Here is a 20,334-nt window from a genome sequence, read left to right as displayed (position 1 = left end):
GGAAGACACCCAGCTATACAGCAACCAGAAAACAGATTCTCTCACCTGCCTCTAAACTCCTTCCTCACAAAAGGCATCTGCTGCATCCATCTCCAGTACCAAAGCAAGATCACAGGAAACTGAGCACCAGGCTTCCTCCCCACTCCCTTACAGAGTAGCAAGGAGACGGGGAAACAAGTTGGAGAAAGTTTTAAGAAAAATCAGTGCCATACCACATCCCATGAAAAGCAAGCTCCTGCTTCCAGGGTGGCAAGAAAGGGCAATTCTACCTTCACACTCCTGGCCATCTCCAGAGAGTGGGCAATTCTACCTTCACACTCCTGGCCATCTCCAGAGAGTGGCCTCTGTGGAACTGCCTTAGCATTCTTCATCACAGAGGACTGAAGCAACCGCACCCCACAGAGTCCCGGAGGCAGAGTTGGGCAGAAAGGAATGCAGACAGCTTCCCAGAAGTGCCCAGCTAAGAAGGAAACCAAGAGCTTACCACAGCTTCCTGGGCGCAGAAGGGGAGGAACCAGGCTCTCAGAAGAAGGACTCTGGCAGCTCAGAGACCTTGAAGGTCCTCCTATCTGAAAGCCCAAAAGAAGAGAAAAGTACAGCAGTAGAAACACGCCCAGATAGAACACGCCTGGGCTGGCCCCAGACAGCTTCAAGTAAGCAGTGGCTATACTTGAATGTGAGCAAGAGTCTTAGAAACAAACCCTAAGTACTGACAACCCCAAAGAAACCCAAGCCAGGCCAGACTCAGGTCTGAACCTCTGAGTATAAGCTTTTGCCGATGGCTTTATCACCTGCCTTCCATGCAGCAGCTTCATTTTTTCCCACGTTCTTAGGGGAGGAGGGTAGAACCAGACTGGGTACCCAACATCTGACAGGAAAGTAAAGCTGGTAAGCAGATGGGTTTCACAGGCTCCAACACCTCCCAGCTCTATTCTCTATTCTCTCTGTCATGCTTCAGAGGTCATAAAACTTTTTCCATACCTACTGTGGGGTGCAGGCTTCCCAAGAAGCCTCACGGCAGTTCCTAGACACCCATACACAAGGCAAGGCTAAGCAAAGAGGAAGCTCTTCCGTGCAGAAGTGCTGTCTCCAATTGTCACAGATTATGGCTTTGTGAGGTTCTGTTCCAGGATAAGCCAGGAGAAGGAACAGAACACAGAAAGGAAATTAGAAATGCCTTCCTGTTGTATACTAAGTGTCATCACATTAAGAGTATCAAAAGAAAATAATCAGATAATTTTAACAAAAAACTAGTTAAATAATAAAATGCTTTCCCTTCCAAGAAAAGGACAATTCCTAATACAGATTCTAAAAACTGCAGATAATGCTTTCCCATCTCATATTCAACCCTCAGTTTAGAAACCCTCATCAGTTGTTAGCATTAACACAAACTACAGAGACACATAGAGACACACATGTATATTCCTTCCTCAAAGCTCTGTTCCACAGCCAAAGCTGCAAGACCCCTTCTAATTTCAGGTCCCTGTGGGGACAGGAGGGGGCAAGAATTAGACAAAGGCTTTTCCCAAGCAAAGGCTTTGGCTGCCAACGGGACTGGGGGTGGCATTAGACACCCCCACGTGCAGGAAGACAGCTGAGCACCTGGAATCTCCCCTTCCTCCACAGCACCAGGAAACTAGCTGATGTCATCTCTCTGGTAGCCACATGTCTGCCTCCCAGTCCCTGGGATTTTGCCCATGCTCACCTCAAAATTGCACAATAAGCGTCTGTAGCTGATTAGTTCAGTTACTTACAGCTTGGTACCAATGAGGCAAAGGTGAAAGGTTTGCTACTTTGAACCATTAGTTTCACCCTCCCCTAAGGCTACAGATTTTATTCCCCAACCATGATCAAAATGCATACTGCACCACTCCTGGGCACCAGAGAAAGACAGACAAAGAAGGAGGAAATCAGCTATGGACGAACTTCTCTGGAACTAAATGACACACACTGTCCCCAGGCAAAAACACATGGATGAGCTTTCCCACTCTAACAGGAAATTCCCAGTCACTTGGAACCTAGTGAAGTTTAGAATTTTATTCAAAAAAATTGTTCCATTTTCCTGAACTGCTCATTCCAATTGAGATGCTACAGTTTACACGCAGAGCACAGGGACATCTTCAGTTTTCACAAATTGGCAGCAGATTTCTCCCACTGGAAATGTACACAGCCTCAAACTAGAAGATTTCCATTCAAGACCTGATATAGCATCACAAGAATGTATTGTTTCCCATTCAAAATAGGAAGGGATTTTTCAATTAACTCCACCAAACAACATGTTTAAAGGATGTGGACCTATCATAATTAGATCATGATTTCCAAAGTGGGGGTACTTCTTCAGTCTTGAAGTGTCTTGAATTTCCTGAAGTGACACACAGTGTGGAGGGCAGGGGAAGAGAGCTTAGGCAAAGGCAGGCATGGCATACTCCAGCACCTCTGGGTCCCTCCTAGAGACTCAGACAAAAGGCAGGAGCAGGACCACACTCTCCTCATCTAGCTCCAGGCATGCCTGGCAGCACCTCTCTTCTTCTCCAGATGACAGGAATATATATAGTCAGCCCCTTCCAAGGTACCAGCACCAGCAGGGGCCAGAGGGAGAAGACTATGTTTTCACTGATACCTCCTTTATCAGTGAGTCACTTCTAAAAGTTGAAGACATTTTCCCAAATAAACAATATTAGACATGGTCGTTGAATACCCAGATAAGCTCATTACCAAATAACACGGTCAAAATACTGTTTGTGTAAAATAAACGTACAAAAATACCTGTGTAAATACTAGGAATAAAACAAAACAGAAGAAAGATAAAATTAGATAATTTTTACATATCTAAAGTTGTGGTCATGGAAGAAGGACAGATTAATTGTAAGATGGGAATTTTTAGGGATGTCAAAAGGTATTTACAAGGACAAGATGTGTACCACTAATTTTTCACACCATTTAATTTCATTCCCAAATGTCTGACTTTTCAACGTGTTCTGGATGCCCTACTTCTCAGCTATTAGGGCTAGATTTTACTCTACACTGAAAGAGGCAAGGGGGTGAGGAGGGTGCTTCCTGAGATAACCAAGCAAAATAGGTAGGAAAGAAAGAGGATGGAAGAAGAGGGTTAAAGAGGACGTGAGTAGGGTTTAAAAAACACTGACAGTGTTTTGACAGTATGAGCTCTGTTTGGTGAGAGACACAAAAGCCAGAGGGCTCATGAGGATCCAGAACTAGAGTGGCAGAGAGGACACATCAGCACATCAGGCATCACCTGACAACTACCAGGTGTGCCATCTGCCTTGGACAACTTGGCTTAAGACCAAATGGGATGATGGAAAGTACCAAATAGGCAGATATGGGCTCATAACCCTTATCAAGCCCCAAGTCAAGCTCTTATTTTGCCCAGATGATGTTGACATTCACAATGAACATGTTTATAAAGCCTACAGAAAGCGCTCACTGCCTATTCCCTTGGAGCTGGATGATTTGGAATATCTAGCTACCTAAAGAACAGGAACTATCCCAGAGTTCGAGGTCACCTAGCTCCACCAGTCCCAGTAAAGGAGAAGACACCCTCATTGGTGATGTAGGGCCAAGATGGAGTCAGAGCTTATGGAGTAAAAAAAATATGGCGTGGGAACTCTGCTATATATCACAGAGTTTAGAGATAAATAAAGAACTGCAGAATAGTAAATAATGTCCAGTTGAAAGTTGGGTCCATACAGAGTTGGGGTGCCTGGGTGGCTCAGTCGTTTGAGCGTCCATCTCTTGATTTCAGCTCAGGTCATAATCCCAGGGTCATGGGATCAAGCCCCACATCAGGCTCCAAACTGAACACAGAACACAGACCCTACTTAAGATTCTCTCTTTCTCCTTCTGTCCCTCTCCCCCACTTTCTCTCTCTCTCTCTCCATATATATATATTATATATTATGTATTATGTATATATATTATATATTATATATATATTATACATATTAAATATTATATGTATTTATATAATATATATAAAAGAGAAAGTATACAGAGTCAATTACATAACTCTACTCCCAGAACTATTCCACTCAGTTCTGTTTCAGCAGCCTGAGAGCCTCCAGGGTTGGGCATAGCAATAGTGAGTACAAGACCATATCACTAACCCTGCAGAGACAAGTATCCTCTGTACTCATTTAGGAAAGTTTCTGCTGATTATGTCTGACAAAGGATCACAGAACAGCAAAAGACTCTGGAGACTATCTCTGTCCAACTCATTCTGTGCTGGAAGAAACCAATGTAAATCTTTAACTATAAATAAAAAAATATAAACTAGGCAAGATCTGATTAAATTCCAGAATCCTTTCAGAAGGGGACAGGTAGGGATATGGAAAAATGTAGCTCTGCCTATCTGAGTAGGTGTAATGGGGCTGTGGTTTACCTAGGAAGATGTTAAACCACTTTGTTTCTTCTTCAAACATCTGCCTCTCGTGAACACCAAGAGGGCATCTTTCAGTTCTTTCGTCTTTTTTTATTTCCTAGTTTCTAGTGATAGGATCCCCCAAAGATTCCCCCCTTCTTGCTGGAATCACCTTTAGGGCACAAGAACTGGAACACAGCCATGCACAGAAGGAGTTATCAAGAAATGCAGAAGTTGGACATGTTAGCAAACATTTAAGGTTTCTGGAAACTACAACTTCCAAGGACCATTCTCCACATGATGAGGAAATCAAAGCCAGGTGAGGATCTGGGCTGAGTTTCAAATATTCCTGGGGTTATGAAGGAGGTAGAAGGTGGGAGGTGGAATTCTGGAACTGAACCCGCAGAAGGCCAAGCCTCCCACATCCCCAGGGTGACAGCAAATAGGTGTAGACCCAGAGCAACCCTAGGGATGGACAAGGCAGTTCTCCCTGAAGTCATCCTGGTCAAGAAATTTCCACCATTTTGTTATCACATCTTATACTTTTTCAAAGTGATTATATATATTAATTTTATCTGCATTTGAATTTGCATTTCCTTCTGGTTCCACTAATGATACTCACAGTAATGGTTCTCTACCTCGAACCTGTCTACTATCTCCTTGGTCCCCCAGACTTACTCTCTGGGTTCCCATCTCATGCCCATAGATTCCTGTCTTCTTTATCATAAGGCCCCTTTTGACAAAAGGAAATTGAGACATAGAAATGTGCTTTGCGCAATATCACACCACAAATTAATAGCGCAGCAGGGACTAGAATCCAATTCTCCAAACTCTGGTCCAGCACTGTTTTGGCTGACCACAATACCTCCGTTTTAGGAGGAACATCTGCCCTAGAGCACCAAGACCAAGAATCAAAACAGTTTATCTGCATGTCTTCTTAAGCAAAACAACACGGCCAGAATGTTTGGCAGAGACTAACTAAATATTTCCTTTGTGATCTATGCCGGAGGGGAAGACTGTGGGAGTGAGGTAGGAGCAGCATACGGGGAAACTGAAGGGAAGACCACTGCTAAGGCCAGCATGTGGGTGGCACAAGAGGAAGAGACCCAGTCTTAAACTGAAGACACGCTAGGGGCAAGGGAATCAGATTTAAAAATTAAAAAAAAAAAAAGTTGAGATTTAAAAATAGGATTCTAGGTCTAAATGTGAATGAATGTAAATAGACTGCCATCTAAGAACTGGACAAACAGAGGCCAGAAGAAAATATATGACAGTACCAAGCTGTGAAGACAGAAATCTATGGGCGCAAGATGGGCACCAGGAACTCAAGGAGAGGGTAGACAGGCTGGAGGCAGAGAACCACTAGCAAGGAGTGTCATTAGTGAAATTCGAGGGACCCAAACAAAGTTCTTCCAAAGGGAGAACAAGACCCAAGATCAATCTGAAGGAAGACGTGAGGGAATAGAAGAAGTCACTATACAGAACGAAGTCCACTGATTTAAAAAAAAAAAATTCTACCTCAATTACCCAAGAGAGAAGCTCTCCCAAGAGTGTGAAAGCTTTGAGCAGAGTGAAAAAGTTATTACCATCAAGTAAAACTCACTTGAGCTTTCCAAGGACTTTTAAGAAAGAAAAGGCTTCAAAGTGCAGATAGGATCCCTCAACTCTGTCAGAGGCTCTGAAAGCAGGATTGTTCAAATGAACCAGAAGAAAAGGGGAGTTAGCACAAAGGAACACAGAGATCTCAGGCAAGCCTTCTACCACTGCCCCTAAGGGCAAAAGAGTTTTCTCTTGTACCTACCTACTGTGACCCAGAGTCTAGCACACAGTGATGTCAGCCTCAGAGAAGGTATGGCTGTGGCTGTGCTCTACATGGACAGGCTGACATTGAGAGCAAGGATGAGGTAGCCTCACTGGCAAATTCTGCCAGTGGTGGTCACCGTCCCCATAAAGCCCACCTTTCTTCTCACATGCTATACCATAGACTGGGGGAAAGAGAAAGAACGAATCTAAAGCTCTTAACCTCAGAGAGTTTACATTTTACTGGAGCAGCCAAGACATTCCAAAGAATCAGGAAATCCTGCATCAATACAACAAGAACCAATAAGCAGTCCAGCCTCTGGGCTTGGAAGAAACACTTTCTTAGGGAGAGTACTGACAACTAAGGCAGTGACAGGCAAATGAAAAAAGATCTAATTAAGTCAAAGAACACAGCAAAAGAGAATCTGAGGAGACAGATTAATTGCTTCCTGAATGTGAACTGATCCACTAGGCCAAGTCTATGACAGGAAGAGTTAAGCCAAGGACAGTATTTTAATAATGAGGGGTGGAGGAGGGGAGGGAAGGATGGGGAGGACAGCTCTTCTCCAGGTGGAAAAATTGTGAAAGCAGACAAAAGGAAGGAGTGACCTCCATGGAAGCAGGGAAATCCCCCATCCAAGGCCTCATTTGTAATCAAAGGCAGAAAGGACCAAACTAATGTAAACAGGCCAGGAAAGCTAAAGTGCCCTTCTCCAGAGGCCAAAACACACACTTCCCCTAGCTGGGCCGTGGAAATGCAGAAGGTAAGTGTTCCCTTGGACAAGAGAGGCAGGCTAGGAGCGTTGGGGAATTCCCAAGCTGCCTTTAGGCTTTTTTTCAGGCACTTGGCATTCACAACTCCTGGGCATGGAGACCCTGTAGAAGGTGAAGCTAAGACTTTACTGCCTGGAGGAAAATGCAGTTTGCCCCAAGTTCCCATAAGAGAGACTCAGAAGAAAACAACCAGGCAGAGCAGCAGGACCACCCCCAAATCTGAGCACCTAGACCATAGTCCTGCTGGCTTCCCACACCCCTCCTAAGCACCAATGTAATAAACAGCTGCCCTGGAGAAAACAATGGGCCTTTGTCTATGCCTCTGCCTTTAGATTATCTTGGAGAACCAAACAGGATAATTCCTTCAGAGGAGTGGTTCCCTTAAATACTGGTCCAGGCCATGATAAAAGATTTTTTTGTTTTTGTTTTTTTACCATCTGCAGCATCTCTCTCAAATGAATTCCCACCTGTTCTATACTGGGCAGTGAGAGGCCTACACAGCCCTCACCCCCCACCCCACATGGGAGCATGGGAATCAGGGGCAGCCAGGTCCCTGCAGCCGGCACTGTCCCCTTGGCCTTTACCAATCAGACCACAGAGCTACAACTCGTGTTGCCTTCTTAGCCCGGCCACCGAACCGAAAGCTAAGAACTGCTCTTACTCCCCTTCTCTCCATTCACCAGAATATTCCATATTGAGTGAACTATTGACAGCTGTTTTCATCAACACACCTGTTGAAATGGACTATCAACAGTAACTGTGATTTAAAAAAAGAAAAAAAGTATGAAACAACCAGACAGGCAAGCCCCTCCTAACACTGTACCATCAAATAAAAGTTCCCAAACTGACAAACACATCAATAAATTTTATGTTGTCATTTTTCTTGATTCAAAATATTTTAAAACTAACCTAATTTTGTACAAGAGGAGGATAAGGTACTTTCTTGGAAAGGGCTTGCCCTTTCATCCTATTTTATTTACTTGTTTGTTTTAATTTATTTATTAGTCTAGTTTTCAAATGCCCTTTCTTACATGATGTGAAGATACAAGATTTGAGGTTTTTGTTTATTTCTAGTCTCTTTCCCCGAGAAGAAAATTTTAATCTGGGAATCCCATGTTGGCCTCAAGAAAACAAACAAACAAAAACCGTGTTTTGTGAAATCCCATATCCCTGGAGTGTGCTAGTCTTCTCGCATTTTCCTTCACAAGGATTACTCATGGCAAATGAGTTCAGGAGCCACTTCCTCCAAGCCACCACCAAGGACTAGACGCCACAACACAAAATCCCTTTTCATGAAACAGACGATCTGAAGAACTCCTAGTGTTTCCCCCCAATTCCTCTCTCCTAGCCAGAATTACTCCTCTCCCCAAATGCCTCCAAATAAAGCATACTCAGAGTTTTTCAGAACAGTTTGCTGGATACCATAAGTTCCCTGATTCAATTCAGAATATTGCTCATTTCCGTGATTTCAGCACAAGGAAGCATCACAGTGTAGTGGAAAGGGTTTTGGAATCAAATGAACCTGTGTTCAAATTCTGGATCAGGCAAGTTCCTTGATTTCTCCAAGTCCTGACTTCCTCCTCTTTGAGACAATTAGTAAGATTTAGGAAAGTGTTAAGTAGTGAATAGCACAGAATAGGTCTCCTGAACTGACTCAGTACTTGCTTGACAGCATTCTCTCCTATTGTCCCCAAGAGCTAGGCCTTGCTGGTTATATTTCCATGGCTGTCCTCAATTCCTTTCCAGGCTCTCCTAGGAAAGGCCCAGGGCAGCTACTGAACGGGTATAAATCTTCCATTTCTCCTTCTTAAGAGCCTGGAAGGATGAATTATTAGGTGGCTCCGGGTTCTCTAAGGGCAAGGCTTTCAGTGTCATCCTGGAAAATATTAAAATGTGGAAAAACCACTCATCTCATCACCTCGTGTTTCTGTGTGGTATCAAATCAACCCTTTGATGATTTCCTTTTGGAGTTCATTCAATCCGCTCTATGCAAACACTGAATCAGGGCTCTATCACTTTGCAGAACAAATATTTCAAACAGGCAAAAAGTGTAGTCAATTTTTTCTGTTTTTTCTGGACTATACATAGTCTTATTTTACAGCCCTCTTATTTTGATCCCTATAATGGGGAACTTCTCCATCATGAAAACAAAAGAATTCCCAGTACCAGATGGGCCAGAAGTATGCCCTTGTGTGCTACCTTTTCTGGGACCAAAGAAATTTTATACAGTTGAATTCTTTATAAGGGTGATTTAGTTAAATTTATATGTTAAATTTGATTTAATTTGTAGAAGTTTGTAAAAGCTTTTCACATAAACAAATTTACAAATCAGCGGGGGTAAACCCTTTATTGGCCCAAGGATCTCAAATCTGGGCTCTAAAAACGTAGTCAGCCTTTTTCATGACAAGCTGAAGGCCTCAACTAAACATGTGGCCAGTGTGTAGAAAGAATCCTTGGACTCTAGTGCTAATCTCAGCCTGCACATCACTACTGACGTACAAAACCTAGAAGTGGAATAGAACCTCACTTTTCTACCCTAGCAGAATATAAATAAGAATCTTTACACTTGTGGGGCCCCTGGGTGGCTTAGTCAGCTAAGCGTCCAACTCTTAATTTCAGCTCAGGTCATGATCTCTTGGTTTGTGGGTTTGAGTCCTGCATCGGACTCCACACACACTGTCAGTGCAGAGCCTGCTTGGGATTCTTTCTCTCCCTCTCTCAAAATAAATAAACTTAAAAAAAATTGTTTTTTAATAAATTAAAAAAAAAGAACCTCTACATTTGTAAGAATGTCTAGAAGATTACCAGTACGGAAAAGAGGCACTGGGGAAAAAGCACCATTAATGGACTGCACTTGTCCTCACTACCTCCTGCCTGGCCTTTAGCGAGAGCTCCCTCAAAAGACCTCCACTCCCCCCCCCCCCCCTCCACATCCCCACCCCCCATCACCTCTGCTTTCCAGGCCATCAAAGTGTACTGTCAGGCTGGCTGTAAATCCCCATCCACCTCATGCCACTCCAGCCATCTCCCCCAAAGTCTCCATGTTCTTTTATACCTCCAGGTCTTTTGTATACACTGTTCCCCCTTCCTTTCCACCTCTACTTTGCTAGCCAACTCCCATTGTCCCTCAAGATTCAGCTCCAATAGCACCTTCTCTGGTTGCTTTCTGTGATCCTGGGGCTTCCTTTGCATCTTTTCCTTATTATTCCTCCTTCTCCTCTAGTTAATCACCTATATCATACTCTATTATAAATGTTTCTCATGTTGCCCTAAAAGAATTTTACAAAACAAGTATTCTTCCCATATGTCCAAGTTAAAAATTACTTTTAAACATATGTTTTTGCATCATAAACAGTAGTAGAAATATGCTTTCTAGCCTATTATAAATATTGGCATTTTATAAATATTGACGTTTTAAAATGAAAGTACTACATTACTCTTTTTTTAAATGAGTCCAAATTCATCCAATGAAGTCTGAATACCATAGTGATTTACAATCCATCACCATCCATTTAAATTTTTTAAAATATTTATTTATTTATTTTTGAGAGAGAGAGGCAGAGCACAAGCAGGAGAGGTGCAGAGAGAGAGGGAGACACGGAATCAAAACAGGCTCCAGCTCAGAGCTGTCAGCACAGAGCCCAACGCGGGACTTGAACTCATGAGCTGTGAGATCATGACCTGAGCTGAAGTCAGATGCTTAACTGACTGAGTCACCCAGGCACCCCATCACCATCCATTTAAAAAAAAAAAAAAAGCATGAAATTTTATACCCATTCCTTCTTCTCTATGAACTTTTACCTTTTACTTCCTTCTCAGGATTTTATCCTAATATTTATGCTTGAAAATCTTTTAGTGATCAACTTTTGACATTTCTCTGCAATATAAGTATTATATATAAATACATTTACATATTTTTAAATCCTATGATATAGACCCTAAATGTCCAAAAAATAATTTCTTTTGGATTGAGTTTTCATTATATTTATTACTATTATGCAACTGATCAAAACATTCATATTACAAATTTGTATTAAATATAAAAAGCAAAATTCTATTATAAATGCATTAATTTCTGTATTTCTAGTCTATATGTTGCAAGGGCCAAAAAACTTTGTTCACATAAATAACTACATAGGAATGAAAGAACTTTTGTTATAGCAATATCAATCTTTGCACTCTGAGTTAGATGCCCAAATTACACAGTGATCTATATTCAAAAATCATTTTGGGATGTCTGGGTGGCTCAGTTGGTTGAGCGTCTGACTTCAGCTCAGGTCATGAGTTCAAACCCTACATCGGGTTCTATGCTGAGAGCTCAGAGCCTGGAGCCTGCTTCTAGATTCTGTGTCTCCCTCTCTCACAGCCCCACCCCGGCTTGTGTGCATGCTCGCTCGCTCTCTCTCTCTCTCTCTCTCTCTCAAAAATAAATAAATAATTAAAAAAAATTTTTTAATTATTTTAAATCATCTACCAGAGGGCAACTCTTTCAGTTTTGTTGAAAGCAAAAACTGGAACCATCTCATTTGGGAAAGGATTTGTTACTAAGTCATTCATTTTTTAAAAAAATTTTTTTAATGTTTATTTTTGAGACAGAGAGAGACAGAGCATGAACAGGGGAGAGTCAGAGAGAGAGCAAGACACAGAATCCGAAGCAGGCTCCAGGCTCCGAGCTGTCAGCACAGAGCCCGACGCAGGGCTACAACTCATAGACCGTGACATCATGACCTGAGCCGAAGTCAGACGCTTAACCGACTGAGCCACCCAGGTGCCCTGAGTCATTCATTTTTTAAAAAATATTCCTAATTGTTCCTTTGCTATCCTGGGAGTTTTCAAACACCAGACACAGAAATGGCAAAAGAGTCAGAATGAATGACAGCAATGCCTTCTCCCACTTCTAGCCAAGTGGGAGCAGAGTGACTGAGAAAGGGGACACCAGGAACGCAACTGCCTTCACAGACCTGGAGGCTACAGGAGTCAGGAAGCTCTCCAGAAGCATGCCCAAGCACTGTCTCTCAAGCACAAGCCACATGTTCATACAGAGCTTTCTCCCATCATGGTAGGGCTCTTCCTTCAAATTCATCTTAACAAAAGTGAAATGGGACAAGGGTGGGGAGGTGGCTCCTGGCTGGCTCAGTGGGTTAAGCGTCCTATTCTTTTTTCTTTTTTTTTAAATTTTTTATTTATTTTTTAGACAGAAAAAGACAGAGCATGTGCAGGGGAGGGGAGGGGCAGAGAGAGGGAGACACAGAATCCGAAGCAGGCTCCAGGCTCTGAGCTGTCAGCACAGAGCCTGACGTGGGGCTCAAATTCACAAACTGTGAGATCATGACCTGAGCCGAAGTTGGACGCTTAACCGACTGAGCCACCCAGGCGCCCCAAGCGTCCTATTCTTGATTTCAGCTCAACTCATGATCCCGTGGTTTGTGAATTCCAGCCCCACATTGGGCTCCATGCTGGCAGTGCAGAGCCTGCTTGGGATTCTCTCTCTCTCCCCCTCTCTCTGCCCCTCTAATGTTTTTTCTCTCTCTCTCAATAAATAAAAAATAAATAAACTTAAAAAAATGAAACGGGAATCTGGAATTTCACTTCTCGTTTATGAAGTCATTTTCCAAAATGGGGGGTTTATAATTAGGTGATCGTTTCATCAGAAAAATTAAAAATGGCTCAATTCCTTAACCCTTTATAATGAGGCTGAAATAGGATCTCAATATATTGAAAAGAACTTCTCACAAATCTCAGTAAATACAGTGCAAACCAAATAGTCTGAAACTATGAAAGGGGAATCAACAAGTAAACTTAGAAAACTTAATAAACAGGAAAAAGATACAAGCAAAGAAAAAAAACTTAGGAAACAAAAACAAAGCTAATCCCTATAATGGAATGCCTTCCCCACAGTAAACAATCAATCAAATTTATTGAATTGAATCAATTCAATTCAAATTTGAATCAATCAAATCAGAACAGTTGGCATCTCCTGATTCTCAAGGAGATAAAACAGACCATCATAATGACTATACGAGTACAGGCTGTAAAAACAGGAGGTCCATACTAAAGCAATGAAGGGATGAATGTGATAAAAACAGAAGTGATGCTACCAATCAAGAAATCAAGAAAAAGATATGATATGCAGAAATTAATGAAAGATAAAAAGAGATTCAAGAATGTACAAGCTGAAAATCATGAGAAGGAATGCAGCTCAGAGAACCACCCTGCAAATAGTAGAAGTCTTTCAGCAAATGGGCTCAAATCTGTAATTAAAATTTTCATGGAAGCAAACTGTCCAGAAAAAAGAGTTTGGTCCAAATACAAAAGATGTATGGAATTCTGAAAAAAATCAACAACCACAGACTAACACTATCACATTCTCATATTTTTGAAGTATAAAGAAAAGAAAAAATTCTGCCTGTAGAAAAGACCCAAATCTGAATTTCTTCCAATTCTACAGAGGATACAATTAAGGCCCACAGATGTGTATAAAACTCTCAGAGAAAGTATTTTTTCATTTTTTTGAGTTTTTATTTATTTATTTTTGAGAGGAAAGAGTGCAAGCAGGGGAGGGGCAGACAGAGAGGGGGACAGAGGATGTGAAGTGTGCTCCATATAGACAGCAAAGAGCCCGATGTGGGGCTTGAACTCATAAACCATGAGATCATGACCTGAGCCTGAAGACAGATGCTTAATCAACTGAACCACCCAGGTGCCCCAGAGAAACTACTTTTTTACCCCAAATTCTTACTTTTAAAAAATTGTTTTAATGTTCATTTATTCTTGAGAGAGAGAGCACACTCACACAAGTGGGGGAGGAGCAGAGAGAGGGAAACACAGAATCTGAAGCAGGTTCCAGGCTCCGGGCTATCAGCACAGAGCCCAACACAGGGCTTGAACTCACAAACCACAAGATCATGACCTGAGCCAAAGTCAGACACTTAACTGACTGAGCCACCCAGGCACCCCAACCTGAAATTATTTAACAAGGTTAGACTGGTCGAGAAAATGAAAAAGAAGTATCTGTTAGAGCTTTGATCTTAAGAAATTTATGCATCACATACCTCAGTCCAAAATATGGCTGAAAGAACAACTTTAAATGACGCAAGTTTTAAAAATAAGACTAAATAACCAAAATCAACAATTTACTAAAATGATGAATAAAATGTTAAATGGGGAAAAGAGCAATTGTCAACAATAAGTTACCAGTAAAAATATACCAAAGTAAGCAACAGAGAAGGAGGGTGGGAGCAGTATCAGAACATGAAGATAAGTTAACAAATAATTTATATGTCTTTAACATGCAAGAAGAGGCATATCAACCAAATACAAAGTGTAGGTATTACATGGATCCCAATTCAAAAATCCAATTTAAGTAAAAGACACCTTGAGACAATAGAGGACATTTAAATACAAGCTGGGTAACAGATGATATCGAGGAATTCGTTTACTTTTGTTAAATTTATTAAGAATTGCTATATGTTTTTCGAGGGCACCTAGGTGGCTCAGTCAGTTAAGTGTCTGACTTCGGCTCAGGTCATGATCTCACAGTTCCTGGGTTCAAGCTTCACATAAGGTTCTGTGCAGACAGCTCAGAGCCTGGAGCCTACTTCAGATTCTGTGTCTCCCTCTCTCTCTGCCCCTCCCCTGCTCATGAGCAGGCTGTCTCTCTCTATCTCAAAAATAAAAACAAACATTAAAAAAAAAAAAAAAAGAAGGGCTGGGGCGCATGGGTGGCTCAGCTGGTTGAGCATCCGACTTAGGCTCAGGTCATGACCTCACATTTCGTAAGTTCTAGCTCCCCATCAGGCTCGCTGCTATCAGCCTGTCAGCACAAAGCCTGCTTTGGATCCTCTGTCCCCTCTCTCTGCCCCTCCCCTGCTTGCAGTCTCCCAAAAACTAAATAAATATAAAAAAAAAAAAAAAAAAAAGAAGGGCTATATATTTTCAAGTCCTTATCAATTAGATTTGCTTTCTGAAATATCATTGGGTAAAATAGCATAATCCAGAAATGAGGACAGATAGATAAAACAAAACTGGAAAAATGCTGATAATATTTGAAGCTGGATGAAGAAGTCATTATGGGAGTTCATTATGCAGTTCTTTGACTTTTGTGCATATTTGAAAATTAAAAGTTTTTAAAATTAGCATATTTATTGGGCATCTACTACTAAGTCACTGCCTAGGTATGAGACACAAAGATAAAATGGCCCCAAGAAAGAAATACAATAAAGCAAGAGTTTTTAACCTAAGGTTCACCCTGGCAAATATCCATGACGAAGTCAAAGGTAGTGCTATTACTACTGTGCTTTATTGCCTATATTCATAATTAAAAGAAATATTGAATTTCAGTCTGGGGTCAATGAAAATGATGATGTAATTTTTTCCTAGCCAAGCTGCAGACCCTCTGAATTCTATCCATGAACCTCCAAGAGTGACATCATTCTGCAAATATTCATTAAATACCTACAAGGCAGCAGTCACTGCTAAGCACTGGGGATGCAAAGGTGAGGAGAATACCATCTTTCAACTACACAAATTAAAACACTGTGGCATTATCACCAAAAAGACAGCGCAGTGGAACAAAAGTTTGTAACATACCTAAGTATTTGTATAAATTTAACATATGATTAAAATTGGCAATTTCAAAACAGTGGCGAAAGAATGGATTCCTTAAAAAATGACATTAGGTCATTGGGAAAAAATTAAGTTAGCAGAGTAGTTGAGGACATGGGCTCTAGGGCTCAACTATCTGAACTTGACTCCTATCTTTGCAACTTACTAGCTGAGCAACCTTCAGCAAGTCAATTTACAGTGATACTAACAGTGCTTATAGCACAGGTTTGTTGAAAGTTTAAATGAGTCAGTATAAGTGAAGCAAGTGCCTAGCATATAATATGCACTCAAAAAATTAGCTATCATTAGTAGTATGATTTTGTAACAGAATAAGTTCCAGATTGAGTAAAGATTTAAATGCACAAAATGACATTACAAAAGAAGTAGAAAAATATATAATGGATATTTATCTAATATTCCCTCAGGAAGATCATTCTAAGAATGACACCACAGGTAAAAAAACATATTTAAAAGACTAATAAATTTGGAGTGGCTGGGTGGCTCAGTCAGTTAAGCATTTGACTCTTCATTCCAGCTCAGGTCATGATCTCATGATTCATGAAATCAAGCCCTGCATCAGGCTCACAGCACAGAACCTGCTTGGGATTCTCTTTTTCCCTCCTTCTCCGTCCTTCTTCCATGCATGCATGCTTGCATGCGTGCACTCTCTCTCCCTCTCTCTCTCTCAAAATAAATAAATAAACTTTAAACAATAATAAAAGACTAATACATTTCACTACATTAAATTATTTAAAATGTTTATATTTAGAAACAAATTAAAGTTAGATAAATGACAAAATGAGGGATATATATGTAGTATATATGACTTAATATCCTTAATATTAAAAACATTGATAAAATCAGTACAAATATAATACATGAACATATAAATCACATAAGAAATATAAATTATATAATATAAATTAAATGGTATTAAGCATATGAGAAAATACTCAACCTCAGTAGCAATCAAAGAGATGCAAATTAAAACAGTAATGCAAAACCATTTTTATCTTATCAGATTTACAAAATACCATTTTCCTTCTTTTTAGTTTCGCAGAGACAGCTGAAAACATTCACTCTTACCCTAGCAGAAGTGTACCCAGGGTAAAGACTTTTTGGAAAGTGATTTGGCTAAGTGTATCAAAAGTCCTTAAAAATGTTCATCTCTTTCATCTACATCTACAAATGTATCCTCCAAAAATAATCAGGGAACTGCACTAAAATATAGGCATAAGGATGTTCAACAGTGTTTTTATAACAACAAAAAGGGGGGGGGGACTAAATGTAAATAACAAAGTAGATATTTAGTATTTTGTGAATGAATGTTTATTTTGTGAATGAATGACAGTGTTGGTATATATTTTGGTATATATGTAAACAATGGTCATCTCTATATAATGGGTTTTGGGGTTTTTTTGTTGTTTCTGTTTTCTAATTTTTCTGGAGAAAATATGAATTACCTGTGTAAAACTGGGGGGGGGGGGGGGGGCCCCCCACCCGGGGGCTCTAGAAAAAGATAAGGAGGGGAGAAAGACATGTAAATAAGTAACCAACTATAATAATCATGCCTCCAGAGAACAGAGAAGGGCTTGATTCTGCCTAGAACTGAGTTTTTAAGGATGAATTTGCCAGGGAATGAAGTAGAAGGCCAAGAGAATATCAGGCACAAAAAAATGAAAGGGAAAAAGAGCCTATTGTGTTTGTACACTACATGCATGGCAGGAAGGGCAGGCTACGTGCAAAGGACCTGAAGTAAAAGCCAGATGACAAACATATTTGAATGTCACGTTAAGTGAGTTTAGAATTACTCTGTCAAAGATATAGAACAAGAAGAATCAATAAAGGGTTTTTATGATTCATTTACACAAAGATCAAGAAAAAGCAAAATGGAGATACACAAGTGGTTAGCAGTAGATACAAACTTCCAGTTACAAGACAAATAAGCACTATGCACGTAACATACATGATGACCATAGCTAACACCACTATATGACATACAGGAAAGCTGCTAAGAGAGTACATCCTAAGAGTTCTCATCACAAGGATAAATTTTTTTCTTTATTCTGTCCTTCTTTCTTTTCTTTTTATTATATCTATACAAGATGAATGTTAGCTGAACCTACTGTGATAATCATTTCATGATACATGAAAATCAAATCATCATGTTGTACACCTTAGTTTTATGCAGTGATGTATAGCAATTATTTCTCAATAAAACTGGAAAAAAGAATTCTATTTTAAGTATTTGTAAAGATTTGAAAAGAAAAAAGGCAAAACAAATGGTAATAAAAGAGTGGTTAGGGGTAGGAATGCACATTCTACCTCAAAAGAGACATAAAGCTGGAAATGTTCTATATCTTGATCTGAGAGTGGTTACACGGGTGACTACAAATGCTGAAAGCCAGTAAGTTATATGTTTAATATTTGTGCCCTTTACTGTATGTTATTCCTCATAAAAAAGGAAAGGGTTTTTAGAAAGGAACTATGATAATTAAACTACTTTAGAAAGATCACTCTTGGGAGCAGCCTGAGAGACTGACTGAAAAACATCCAGGGGCAGGCATTCTGAGACATTAAGGATGCATTCCACAAAAAAGATGGTCAAATCTTTAACTGAGTTGGAGGCAAGACAGTGAGGAGGACTCTTGGGAAATGTAACTGACAAGACTTCGAGTATGATTACTGAGAAAAAAGGAGAAATCAGAGATGACTCTGATATCAATAAAGGAGCTCATGAATACAGAAGAAAGACAGCTTTATAGAGATAGGTACTAAACTAAACAGGGAAATTTTGAGAGGCCTGCAGATCACCCAGCTGTCCAACAGCAATAATTATACACACTAAATTACATGCCAGGTCATCTAAGTACTGTACATATATTAATTCATTTGTCCTCACAAAGACCTTAGGAGGTAGGCACTATTTTTACCCCCATTTTACAGATGAGGAAACTGAAGCACGGAGAGGTTAAGTGACTTGTCCAGGATCACATATAATGAGTGGTATAAAAAGGATTTGAGGGGTGCCAGGGTGGCTCAGTTAGTTAAGCATCCAACTCTTGATTTCGCTTCAGGTCATGATCTTAGGGTTGGTCATGAGATGGAGCGCCAGTTCAGCACTAGGTGTGGAGCCTGCTTAAGATTCTCTCTCTCCCCTCCTCCCTCGGCCCCTCCCTCACTCATGCACTTGCATGCACGTGCTCTTTCTCACTCTCCCTTTCTCCCTCTCTTTTTGCCCCTCCCCACTTGCACTGTCTCTGTCTCTCTCAAAATAAATAAATAAGCAAAAAAAAAAAAAAACAAAAACAAAAGGAAATAGTTGAAGCCCTGAAGATAGCTGAGATCCCACAGGAAGAGGGTACCAAAATTAAGAATAAAATATGCTTCTCAGTGTTGTTGCAGACATGAATAAAGCAGAGCAAACCCCAACAGACAATGTACAAACTGGCTCCAGATACCAAGCAAAGGAGGGGAAAACAACCTCACTCCAATTGGCAATTCAAAGCCTCGATGAAACACTCTTCTGCATCCATCTTCTTTTGCCTCTCTTCTGTTGAGCAGCTGCCTTTCCAAATGATGGGAAAATTTAGCATGATTGCCTCCCTCTCATTTGTCATTCACTCTATAAAAACAAGGCAACATGCCCCTCCTGGCATCTCCACAAAGAGCCAGTGAAGCAGGCCAAAGTGAAGAGCCTGAGAAATACCGAATGCTGCATACTGTGTGTCCAACTGTAGGCAAAGCAACTTTCAGAGGAAGGAGGAAAGTTCCCATGGAGAAGCCTCTTCTTTGAGATTACACAGACAGAAGAGATTCTCTGGGAAAGATTTCAAACTTTATTGAAAGTTTCATCAGAGAAGTGCTGCCCTTAATGGAACTTCCCCAATTTAATGCAAAGGAGCTAATTTTGATTTCTCTTAAATTTAAAGATAGGCTTGGAGAACAGTGGCAAGGGGGACAGGGGAGGACCTAGTGTGAGCAGAACAAGTGAAGAGGGATGCACTACTGCTGAAACCCCCTCCTCTTGGGCTAGGAATCCCAGGAAACTTAACAGCTGCCAGATCTACCTGGTATATTCCAGGTGACCAGTTGAGGACCCTCACTAATCCTTGTTCACCTTCAAAACTGCCTCAACATTCATCATATTGCTTCTTATATAGTAAACGTTCAACAAGTGACTGCAAGTGTAAGTGAACAGTCTGAACTAACTGAGGGTTTATGGACGAGCTATATAATGTTGGGGGCTAAACTGAATGTGAAATAGAGCCAAATGTTAATATCTTATTAATAACATTTGATGCAGCATGATCAAAAGATTAAAGTTCCAATACTAAGCACAGTATTAGGTGTTTAACAGGTCCTGCTCAATAAGTATTTGTTGAATGTTAAATGCTCCAGGATTTTTTTGCAACCCAAACTCTCAGATCCAGTATGAGATATTATTTAAAGGTCTGTGTTCTCACTTACATGCTGACTTTTAAAGTTTTCCCTTAGAGATGGAAAAAGATTCCTGAGGATGGAAAAACTTTTAAAGTATCATACCCCGTGCCAATTCACTGGCTTGGTAGGGGTTGTATTAGTCTATACTCATCAGTTCCAGTTGAAAACTTATGTGGACTACATGAGTAGGCCCGAGCTTCAACACAACCAATCCATCCAAAGCATTTGTGGGCCCAGGAGCCTGGTTCTTACTCCCACTGACCTCTTGTGTCCAAGGAGAAGGAGGGAAGGAAGGAAGGAAGGAAGGAAGGAAGGAAGGAAGGAAGGAAGGGAGG

At 40.7% G+C, this 20,334-nt stretch overlaps 1 protein-coding gene across 9 annotated transcripts in view; it reads right to left on the bottom strand.

Annotated features, from left to right (window-relative positions):
- Nucleotides 1-20,334, bottom strand: part of DENND2B (DENN domain containing 2B) — a 178,302-nt gene that overhangs the window by 125,360 nt on the left and 32,608 nt on the right. Inside the window, exon 1 of one of the 9 annotated variants that reach the window (XM_049650540.1) lies at nucleotides 485-601. The exons of the other annotated variants lie outside the window; for them this stretch is intronic. The gene's annotated coding sequence lies outside the window, so the exon portion shown is untranslated. Of the gene's footprint in view, nucleotides 1-484; nucleotides 602-20,334 lie in introns of those variants that run through there. 9 annotated transcript variants of the gene reach the window in all.

The sequence above is a fragment of the Panthera uncia genome, chromosome D1 (genome assembly GCF_023721935.1).
Source record: "Panthera uncia isolate 11264 chromosome D1, Puncia_PCG_1.0, whole genome shotgun sequence".
NCBI lineage: Eukaryota > Metazoa > Chordata > Mammalia > Carnivora > Felidae > Panthera > Panthera uncia.
Note: the sequence above shows the minus strand (reverse complement) of the source record. Positions and strands in the feature narration are given on the sequence as shown.